The following is an 11,099-nucleotide window of genomic DNA, read 5'->3' as shown; positions in this document are numbered from 1 at the left end:
CTTCCCCCTGGCCAGTCTCCCACAGGTCAGGAGTGCTAGGAACCCAGGGATAGGTGGGGGAAGCACTCCTCATGGTCCAGCTTTCCCTCTGGGCTGGGAAAGCCAGGGACACAAAAGTCTCATGGGCAAAGGAAGGAAAAGCCAGAGCCCTGGGCTGTGCTGCCACCACAGATGAGGCCAAGCAGCTCTCCTCACTTTATTCCTGTATCAGGGGTCAAGGACATCCAATTCCTTGTTTCTCAGATATGGATGCAGAGAGGACAAATCCCATGTGTGAGCAGCTCAGGTAGGATCTGCACTATTCCACTGCCAGATAGCCCCAGGTAAAACAAGTCTACCAAGAAAATCATTCCTGGCTTTTGGGGCAACTGGCTTCAGCTCCTGTTGTAACTAGCCCTGGCAAGGGAAGATGGCAACCAGGTTCCTGAATAGGCTGTTCTCTAGGTCAGCACACTTCAGGGACGTGGTAATCAAGGAGAAATTGCTCCTATGTGACAACTCTTGTCAACCTTGTAAATCTTCATGATTTTCTTAAAGTCTGAGATCTTGCAAGTTACACAGGATTTTTTCTTTCGAACAAAAACGTGTGTAAAGTGCTATCCCTGCCTTTGCTCCCTCTGTTCTCCCACTTTCAGGGCACAGCAACCTGAAATGCGATCTGTGTGCATGCTGAACCATAGAAACCTTGGTATTATTAAGTCTTATAATTGCAGGGAGGAGGAGAGTAGCTTTTGACTTCTGAAAGGACAAAGCTAGCAATATTGTTTGCTCATTTTACTTTCAAACTCACCTTAGTTTGTCCTCTCCCCTTTTCTCTTGTATGTTCTATCAACGTACAGCTTAGACAAACTCAGCAAGAATCACAAGAAAGACACTGGGACAGATTGTAAACTGCCCTGGCAAAAATCAGGATAGTTGTGCTGACGAGAAATGCAGCTCTGGTACATCAGCAGATGGCTTACCTGTAGCTCTTAATAGTTAATATATAACTGCAGTAATAGCAAAAAAGAGCCTCAGCACTACCACATAATTTGTCAGAGGCAATATGCTAAAACAGCCTTTCCATATTCAGCTCAAGCAGGGAGATAAGCCTCACCTCCAGCACTGCCCATGGGCTGAGCACCAGCTCTGGAATGAGCCCCCAGCAAAAGACATCAGACAACGGCCACCATTCACTTTACACTATTTGCTCATTTTTAAAATTTTTTAGTTTTATCAACAGATTTCTATGATCTGCATTTTGAACATGCATTTCCCTCCAACACTCATGTGCATACTTAGCACTGATTGCTCCAAGTGCTTTCCAACTGGTTTTCCTTGAGGAGCTCCTCAGGTCATGGTCCCTGCTGGCTGGAGAGCTGCCTGACGGACAGACAGACAGACAGACTGTGTATATGCAGTGCCTACCAGAGCTGAATGTGCTCCTGAGTGTTAATGGAACCCTGCAAACTCACAAAGCACAATTATTATTATTTTTTCAGCCAGATTTTCATCACAGTGCCACAGAACTACTGCCTGTATCCCAGTTCAGAGAACTGCTGTTGGATCTAAGGACAGGAAGGAATACTGTTGGACTCAGAAGATCTGGCTTCTCCTCCCAACTCTGCTTCTGAGTCATTATTAACATAAAATCAGGTTTGTTACATCAGTTAAGCTTGAGTAAATAAACCACGACTCATCACTGTGTTTTATTTTGCAATATTTCAGTGGGCTCTTCTCTACAAATAAACACTATTAAAGAACAGTGCAATTGCAGGTATATGGCAAAGGAGAGAATTGAAAGCATCTAAACTGCTCTAAAACCTTTATGAAGAGCAAGGCAAAATCTCAGCTTTTTGGAGGACAATGATTTTCACAGGACAGACATGTAAAATTTAAGCAACCCTTACGTGGGGGCACTAAAATACGAATGAGTCATGCCTGCAGGTCTGACAGAGCTGATGGGTAAAAAATATTGGGAAACATCCTAATCCCCTCCTGAGGAGCCAAGGCTGAAATCCCAATGCCACTGAAGTTTACAGTAAAACCAGTGCTTGCTTCCCTAGACCAGGATTTAACCTCCATAGATTTCAGCTGTGAAGACAGCAGCCTTAGGGAGGGCATAGCCAACTTCATAAGCAGCAGTTCCATCACGAGGACATCACAAATTCTAACCAACGACTGAAGGTGACAGGGAAAGCGAGGTCTGAACCCACAAAGGCCTGTCTCAGTCCTGTCTCCTCCGGTACTGAGCATCCCTGTATCCATCTGAGGTTTTGGGGCAGGCTGGTCTCCAGTGTGACAGTCACCCAGGCAACTGCCAGCCTCCACTGAAGCCCTGGGCTTCTTCAGAGCTGAGCTGCTCCACATATCCACACACGTGTGCCTGCACCTCACTGCACCACGGGCTCTGTGGCCAGGCCTCGTTCAGCACTGGGGGGGATCCTGTTCAGCCAACATCCTCACTGCCACAACCCCTCTTCAGCTTTTGTCCCTCTCATGAGCAAAATCACCAGCTGCTGGGCACTGCAGGCCTTCTGGAAGGGCTTTGGGCTGCCCTTTATTTTTAAGCTGACTCATTCCATGTCTCTCAAGAGCCTTTTAAGTGTTCTCTCCTTGAACTCTGGCATCAAGGCCCTTTCCTGAACATCTGAGACCTTTCAACCTGCTTAGACCCCACTGCTGGATTTCACCCTCCATCAAAAGGTGACACGAGCTGCTCTCCAAGTGAGCAGGAGGTGCTGAGGACCTCAGTGCATCAGTCTCCAGTCCCACTCCCAGGCCAGAAATGGTAAGGACAGCTATGAGGCAGCCAAGCACACAATCCTCTTTCCCCTCCTTTGACTTGCCCCCATTCAGCTTTCCAACCAAACATCTGATCGAAGGCCCGGGGGAGGGAGCCAGAACTGTCCGGTCTAGTTATGAGTGAAGGTCATTGATCTAGCACAGACCAGGGCTGCAGAAAACAGGGGAGGGAGGGAAATAATCCTCAGAGAGACAGAAGAGACGGAGCGAGGCAGGCAGAGGCAGTAAGTGCAGGGGAAGGCAGCGGAAGTGGCTGAAACATGGTTTCACACTCCAAGACCCAAGGGCTGTTGTCAACCCGTCCTTCATGCTCACATCTTGTCACACTAGAGGTCAGGTCTCCCAAGCGTTCCTGAAGAGCTGAGCTAGCCCATATGGCAGGCAATATGTTAACAATATGGATCAGCTGCTCGTCAGGGCCTGAGCAGATGGATGTGACAACCCCGTTCTTACCCAGACAGGCTTTTAACATCTTCCCTCCCCTCTGCTCAGCCCTGCCCGAGGAGCTGCGCCTGGGAACGGCTGCCTGCAGCCTACCTGAGCCGTGGGGCCACAGGTCAGGACAAGCAGCCTGGAAATGCCTGCCTGGCTGTCCCTGGATGGAGGCAAGCAGGGTAGAGCCCCATTGAGTGCCGGCAGGAGCCGGGCCAAGCACTGATCCAAGGATAGGGCGCTGCAAGCGGAAAGGCCTCGCTGTAAGATATGTGCTATTAACTCCCAAGCAATACAGGAGATACTGTATTCAGATATATGTATATGGCATGTTACCACCAGATGCCACACTTTACAGTCTAGACGGAGTTTTGTAACTGCCTGGGAAAAACTTCTCTCACAGAACATGTAATACATAAATAGATGTGTATTTTAATGGGCAAGTTAAACTCCTCCTGGCAAAGGTAGGCAGGTCGATTTCATACACAGGTGGGTAAATTTCCACAATGATTTTGCAAGGCTGTTTCATATTCCCCAGCCCAGGATCTGAGCCATCAGGGCTGGTTGGGCTGGCCCAGCTGCACTTCTGTGGAAGGCAGTGTTCCCATCTCATCCCCTTTGCAGCAATCCCAAAGATCCTAGCAAAAATAACTCTATCAGTCCAAGCTAACCCACAAATTTAGCTTTACTTTAGGATTTAAATTGGGGAGGGGGGGTATTTTGCAAATTCAAACACAGACAGAGCAGATATTTCTAATCCCTTTCCTACACTTTTTTTTAGCTTCCCTCCCCCCGCATAAAAGTCTACCTTCATTAACTGAACACGAAAACTCCCTCCAACCCTTATAGCTCTAGGACTAAACAGTCAGCTTGTGCTTATAAACAGTGAAAAAGCAATCACAGCCTAGGGATGGGCTCTGGAGAACGTGCAAACAGCCTCTGTAGCCCAAAGTAAATTGAGCTTGTTTTGAAAGTAGAAGCCATACAACTTGCTCTAGGGCAGAAGACTGGAACACAGGGATTTCTAGTCCAGAGCATGAGAGATCACAAAGCCACATGCCTGAAAGGCTAAATGCATCTCCTTCACTGCAGTGATGTTTGTAGAACTACGGGGACCTCAGAAAACAGCTGGAGTCCAGGGAAATATTTCTGTTGTCACTAATGAGCTCCCATCCCTCAGGAAGCAGCCCCTGAAGGACACTCAGCAATGCACCCAGTAGGGGCTGGGAGGAGACAAATGTGGAAAAGGATAACTGATTTGCAAGAGCCTGAACCACAAGGATCACTTCAGCATTTAAAGAATTCCTGACGTTATCAGTCTCCTCCTCTTACTTTCTTGTCTCAGAGGTTCTGCTCATCCCAGGTCCAGATCAGATGGACAACACAGGGTTTTCAATATCAGGAGCTGCAAAAGCAGAAACCTGTGACTGGAATCACAGGAAAAGCTCCTTGGTGATGAAAAAAATCACCTAGAACCTATGAGGCAACTTCCTCAGCACAGTTTATTTCCCCCTGGATGTTGGACCTCTCTGGAGAGGCACATAAGGGTGTTTGGTGGAAAATTCACCTGCTGCAGTCAAACCTGAGAATTTGTGTCTTATTTGGTAAGACCTCAAGGCTCTTCATGTTCCTTTACCTTATTCCCTCAGGCAGAGCTCCTATTTGGGAAGCTCCCTTGCCTCTGGAGGCCTGGGAAGGCATTGCTCTAAAAGGGGACACGAGCACCAGAGCAGCTCACACAGGGATGAAGGCCAGAGTTTGCTACGTTAACAGCTCAAAACCAGGCTTTCCAAATAAAGCATGCCAGACCCTGGAGGTGTTTCAGAACTAGGAAGGTGTGGGAAGGCACAGCTCACCCCTATCCCATCCTGAAGCACTCTCTTTTCTGGCAGACTTACTGAAAGCACTCAGCTCTGTAGGCTCTGAACTAAGACCTACTGAGCCTAAGAATGTCATGGCTGTTGCTCTTTCAGGTAGGGCCAGGGCACTTAAAACCTGAGTAAATTCCTCTGTGCCACACACAGCCAGCAGTGGAGAGGGAGTGCTGGAGGCCCAGACCAACATCTGTCTGAGCCCTGTGACTATTCTCATCTCCCCTCTTGCTCAACCAACACAGTCCCTCTACCTCTCTACCTGGACCCTTCCAGCTCAGGTCTCAGCTGCACCCATGGCTCACAACAGCTCTGCACACACTGCTGTGCCCAGGCATCACTTATGACACGGCGGCAAAAAATAGAGGAAGATGATGATACAGAATCCCCTCAGGCACTCCAGTTGCTGATCTTCATTCATTCAGGCATCATCAGCATTTAATGATGTCAGCAGAGTATGGAGATAGCCCCTGACAATACCTCTGTGCCCTACAGAGCACATGTGCTGTCACAAAAAGGCCACACACAGCGAGGATCCTCAGCCCCTTCTACCTGCAGCAGTGCCCCCAGGCACCTCTCAAATCCCCAGCCCACTGAGAAGAAATACATTATCCCACTGTTGTGTCATACCTGTCTTTGCAGAGAAGCTGTGATGGCAGCCAAGCAGAGAAGAAAGTAAAACAACTTTTAGAAACAGAGTCCCACCCCCTCACGACTGCTCTGAGTTACCCACCGTGACCACAGACATCCTCAAACTCCTTTTGTGGAACAAGTCAATCAGAAACTGTCCCACACAACACTTACCCGGGGGACTCCCGTGTGTACTACTGAGCCAACTGTAATGCTGCACAGCAGCTCATTAGGAAAGGGGAGGTGAGGAGAAAGAGCTGCTCAAACCAGCTGTGTCAGCTGGGTGTCTGTACACAGGTGGGCACTGATGGCTAAACCCAGTCCTACGTGTCAGCCAGCCCAAACCAACATCCCACCATGCATTCACCTCCTAAGCCACTGACTTCCCACTGCTCTTTCAAACTTCACAGGCTAGAGATTTCCCAGGAACTGGAATGAAAACTCTGGAGAGCCAAAATCACTCACTCCAGTCCTACTTCAGAGCGGTTAGATCACAGAACAAAAGCTAGTACCTTGCATTGAGAAGTCACAGGCTTCAAGGTCCATTCCAGTGTACAAAGCCAGGACAGAAGTCAGGTTCTTTGTTTTGGAGGTGGTCTCAGGTGAAGACAGTGTGAACTAGATGGCCTCCCTTCACTTGGTGAAGTCTCTTTTCCCTGAGGAGAGTTTCAAAAGGAAATGAATATTCCCTAGTGAGCAGTACCAAAGCTCAGGTGAATCACGAGCACAAGCAGTGACGCCAGCCTCAAACGCTGCAGCCACCCACAGACCTGAGCCCTTGGTCACACACAGCAGGGCAGCTGGGCAAGGCTCTCCATGCCTCCTGAACACGCTGCATCTCCATCTCCTGGCCTGCCACGCGTGGCACCAGCAACTCCAAAGCCAAGGTACAAACCACCTGGACTATTCAGGGGGCCACACGCTCCAACTTTCCCCAGGAAAAATCCAGGTCAGCCAATGGCAGGAGCAGCCTATGGCACTAAGCCACTTAGAGCAAAGCACTTCCACCTGTAGCCCGTTCAGCACTCCTGCCCACGTCAGCTGTGCTGCCATCCCTCCTCTGGGGGGGATCCACCAGCACACAACTCCTTGTGCACCCCCACACCAAATCTCATGCCCAAAAATGTTACACATACAACCAGATGAGACAAAGGAGAATTATTATTTGCAGTTTAGTGAGGCCCACAGTAATTAAGGGACTTGTCAAAGCTCACTCGGTAAATCTGAGGCAGAACTGGGAACTGCAGCTAAATCTCTCAAATTTTGGTTTAAGAGCTGGACTGCAAAAGTCCTGTGCTCCTTGGTTGTTATACTGCTACCTTTGCAACAGGTTTCACCCTTCTCCTTGCTCTCCCTAGACAGTTAAGACAATTCCCTTCTACTCCTGCATTGAAGGAAATGAACAAATGCACAGATTAAAATAAAATAACTTTTACCTTACTTCCAAAATTATAAAATGTCTTAGCTCCAACCTTTGTCAGAAGCTCAGAAGCTTCAGGCTCTTCTATGAGGTGGGATTTGTAGACTGGAGGGTTCTGTTGTTGCAGTTTTTTTTTAAATTTCCATCAGACAATAATAAAAGAAGCAAAACAAAAGAGGGCTGTTGAGATCAACTTGTGATAGGTGTCTGGCCAAAGAAAATGGAGCCAAAGAAGTCAGAACCCTGCAACCAGCAACCTTTGTGTCAATTTAAGCAAATATTGTGGCGTTTCCATGGCAATTCCTGTTTTGAATATCCACTACACTCACTTTTTAAAGGGCTTTTCCTGTTTGTGTTTCAACTTCAAAACCTGTAAATATTTTCAGCCTTAACACATCCCGACCTCCCCCAGCCTCTGCAATGAGATATTATCAATGCTCTGTCATGAGGTCTGCTGCCTGCAGTACCCCAAAGCTGTGACAATTCATGGCAAAGGCAGGGTGGCAGCCCAGGACAGCTGGGGACAGCAGAGCCTTGGCTGGCCCTTTGACACATTCTCCTTTCCAGCCCCCACAGCTGCAGGTACAGGAGCCCGCTCCATGCTTTTCCAAGAGCGACGAGTGAAAAGAGCTATTGCAAACACCCAGCCCTGATAGCATCGGCCCAAGGTGAGCAGCAGCTATCCTGCCAGTCTCCTTCCATCTCACCCTGCCAGCTCAGGCTGTCCCTGCAATTCCTGCTGGGAATCTGCTCTTCCTGAGCCCTGCTCGGGGCCAGCTGCTCACACAGCCCCGAGCTGCCCCCTGCCCTGACCCCGCTCTCCTCCCTTCCCCTCCACCTCAGCTGAGCTAAGGCTGCCACTCACGCTGATTTATGGGCTGCTGCGTCATGCACAAGTGAGAACCAAGAGTCAACTTTGTCCTCACTTGTAACCTGGCCTGGGGTGCAAATTCTCCAGTGTCCTCAGATCCCTGATGTGCTGCTCTACCCCTGCAGGTCCCTGATGTGCTGCTCTATCCCTGCAGGTCCCTGATGTGCTGCTCCATCCCTGCAGGTCCCTGATGTGCTGCTCCATCCCTGCAGGTTCCTGATGTGCTGCTCCATCCCTGCAGGTTCCTGATGTGCTGCTCCATCCCTGCAGGTCCCTGATGTGCTGCTCTATCCCTGCTCCACCAACACAGAGCCCACGGGGAAAGTCCTGGGCAAGGAGCCCTGCTCAGGTCCTGGTGTCGCTTGTCACACCTGAGCACCAGGAGCCTGCTGTTAACCCTCTCCCCAAAGGAGAAAGAATAAAGCTGCCTCTCATCTAATGCTGGGCTGGGGGAGGAAGGGGGGGCAGTCACAAAAACACCTTCAGAGACACATTAAGGACTTTCATCCCCACGTCCCCAAGTGTGAAAGCTTCGGCCTGTCCTGCTGGAATACAGCCCTTCCAAGCAGCCATGGGAGTGCACTGGTTAACTCTGAGTTTCCTGGCTGTGATGGATTTGTGCCAGGCCTCCAATGTTAGCTTAGTGTAATTTTTGGGAAGTCAATTTCCTTTTTTTTTTTGTGTGTGGTTTTTTTAGGCTTTTTTGGGGTTTTTTTTGTGGTGGTGATTTTTTTTTGTTTTGTTTTTAATTTTTTGCTTGTTTTTCTTTGTTTGTTTGTTTTGTTGTTGGGGTGGGTTTTTTGTTTTGTTTTTTTTTTATTTTTTTTTGTTCAAGATTCTTTCCTCTTTTAAATCAAAAAGTTGGGTGTCAGGATAAGGCTATCCATCCATGGGCTGTAGCTTCCCAAGAGCATTTTATAGGCACCACGGTGCCTGCACAGAACAGCCATGGAAACAAACACCAAGTGACTCCAGAGCTGTTATGCTGAATGCCACAGAGGCAGCCTCCTGGGAGCACTTCTATCCTCACACGAGCATCACTCCTTGGTCCTGACCACCCTTCCTGCACCGCTGGGTGCTTCTGATACCACCAGCAGATGATGCACAGTGCCTGCTGTCCTGGCCAGCTTCCAGCTCAGGTAATTACATCCTACAGGAGTTTCAGCTGGATATTTTATCCCTTCTTCACTTCCGGCCCTGAGCCGCTTCAGTGGGAGTTGCTAAAACTCTTTCCAGATCCACCCCGGATGTGAGTGCGTGGAGGGAATTCTGTGCATCCCAACAGGTCCCAGGAGCCCGGTGTTTCAGCAAACAACCTCCAAAAACATGTGACAGCATACCTGCTTGTGTACATCCCATAACACCCCCTCCTAAGAACATGTGCAGAGCTGGGAAAACAAGTGCCCTACCACAGCAGGAACCAACAATTTCTGCACAGATTTGCTTCACACTGCCCAATGGAGCGTGATCCAGGACATGGACACTGCCTCCTGTGCTCTGCTGAAGCAAGAACTCTCCTCCCATCATCTCACAGGCTTGGCACAATTAGAATTTGTGGTGGCAGCGGTGTGAGGCTGCAGCCACAGCTGCTGGCCAGCCTTTGTCAGTGGCATTACGTGCTGCAAGGGACACAGGTGATTTAGAGTGTACAGGGAAAGATGTGCCAGGTTTGGAGCAGCCATGAGAATGCGCCCGGGGTCCATGACAGGCCAGGTCAGCAGGTGTCAGTGAGCAGGAAACTCTGGCAGGGTGACACTCTCACCAGTTCCTGACAACACAAAGTGCAGGCAGAGAGCCGGGTCCACCTCCCTCCCGAGGGAGCATTTGCCATGGCCACAACAATTCAGAGCCCTCCCAAGCTGTCCAAGGCATTTGGAAATGATGTACTGACCCACCCTCCACTCACTGCAGCCCAAGAGTCCCCAGGCTTGTAAGTGGGCTCTGCCTAACCTCTGTTTTGTGCCCTCTTTGTCTTATTCTTCCAGCAGATTCTGCACCAGGTGCTCACCTGGTATAAAATCAGTACAGTTTCGGTGGCTTTAGTGAAGTCATGCCAATTTAAATGAGTTGAGGATCCGGCCCTCCAAGTTACTCGAGTTGCCAATTCTTCCTTTGGATAATCCTGAGGGTGATTTCACAGCAAGCAGCAGCACAGGCCCAGCCAGCCTGGCAGGATCAGCTGTGCTTTCCTACCTCCCCTCTGCCCCTCCACCCTCCCTGCCCCAGGTCAGGCAGGCCCTGCTGGGAGACCCTGCTGCAACAGTGCTGGACCCATCATCATTTGCTTTGTGTACTGAGTTTCCTTAATTAAAGATAGATACAGCAAAGAGTAAATTACTCTGGGCTTTCGATCAGGGCTTTCTACTTGCTTTTTGCAGGAGAGTTTTTGCCTTTACAGGGATGTCATACCTTGCCAAGTATTTGGAGAGGGTGCTGGTTGCTCATCGAGCAGCAAACCCCAACCAGTTTGGGTTGACTGTGAAACAGCTTGTCCTTATGAAGAAACTGAACACTGCCTTCCCCTCTCTCTACTCACCAGTCTCTACTCCAAGAAATGCAAAGAGCCTGGATCTGCTGAACGAGCAGCTAGGAATCCCTTCCCTCAGCCCCAGTCCCACCGGTGTCCTGCCATCCTCACCACGTCCCATGGTGAGGGAAGCAGGCGATATCAGCACAGGGAACACGCCAAGGCTGCAGCAGGCACTGCATGCTCAAGAACTTTACATGCTCTGCCCTCACAAGTCCTTTGCTATCCCCCCAGAGCAATTTTCTAGGCAACAGCGTGGTTGCATTCCCTTCTCTATCTCCTAATAAATATCATGCTAAGCAAGATGAGTATCTTCTTCCCAGACCAAGCAGCATGACCCACTTTCTGAATCAGGGCAGATGCAATTGGGCCCTGGAGTCCTGGACCCCTCCCAAAGCACAGAGATTTTGTAACAATTACAGCACGAAGCAGAAGGAATAGCAAAGTAATAAGTGATCAAAGTGTGGAGAGTGGTGGAGTTGAAGCTGTGGGGTAAGTACTGCTCCTTGCCATCCCGTGCTCTGACATTTTCCTAGGACACTGAGGCAAGAGCTGACATTCACA

Source organism: Melozone crissalis, unplaced genomic scaffold (assembly GCF_028551555.1).
Source record: "Melozone crissalis strain CALT ecotype California unplaced genomic scaffold, PUWL_Pcris_2 ptg000107l_1, whole genome shotgun sequence".
NCBI lineage: Eukaryota > Metazoa > Chordata > Aves > Passeriformes > Passerellidae > Melozone > Melozone crissalis.
The sequence above is the reverse complement of the archived record's forward strand: the minus strand, read 5'-3'. Positions refer to the sequence as shown.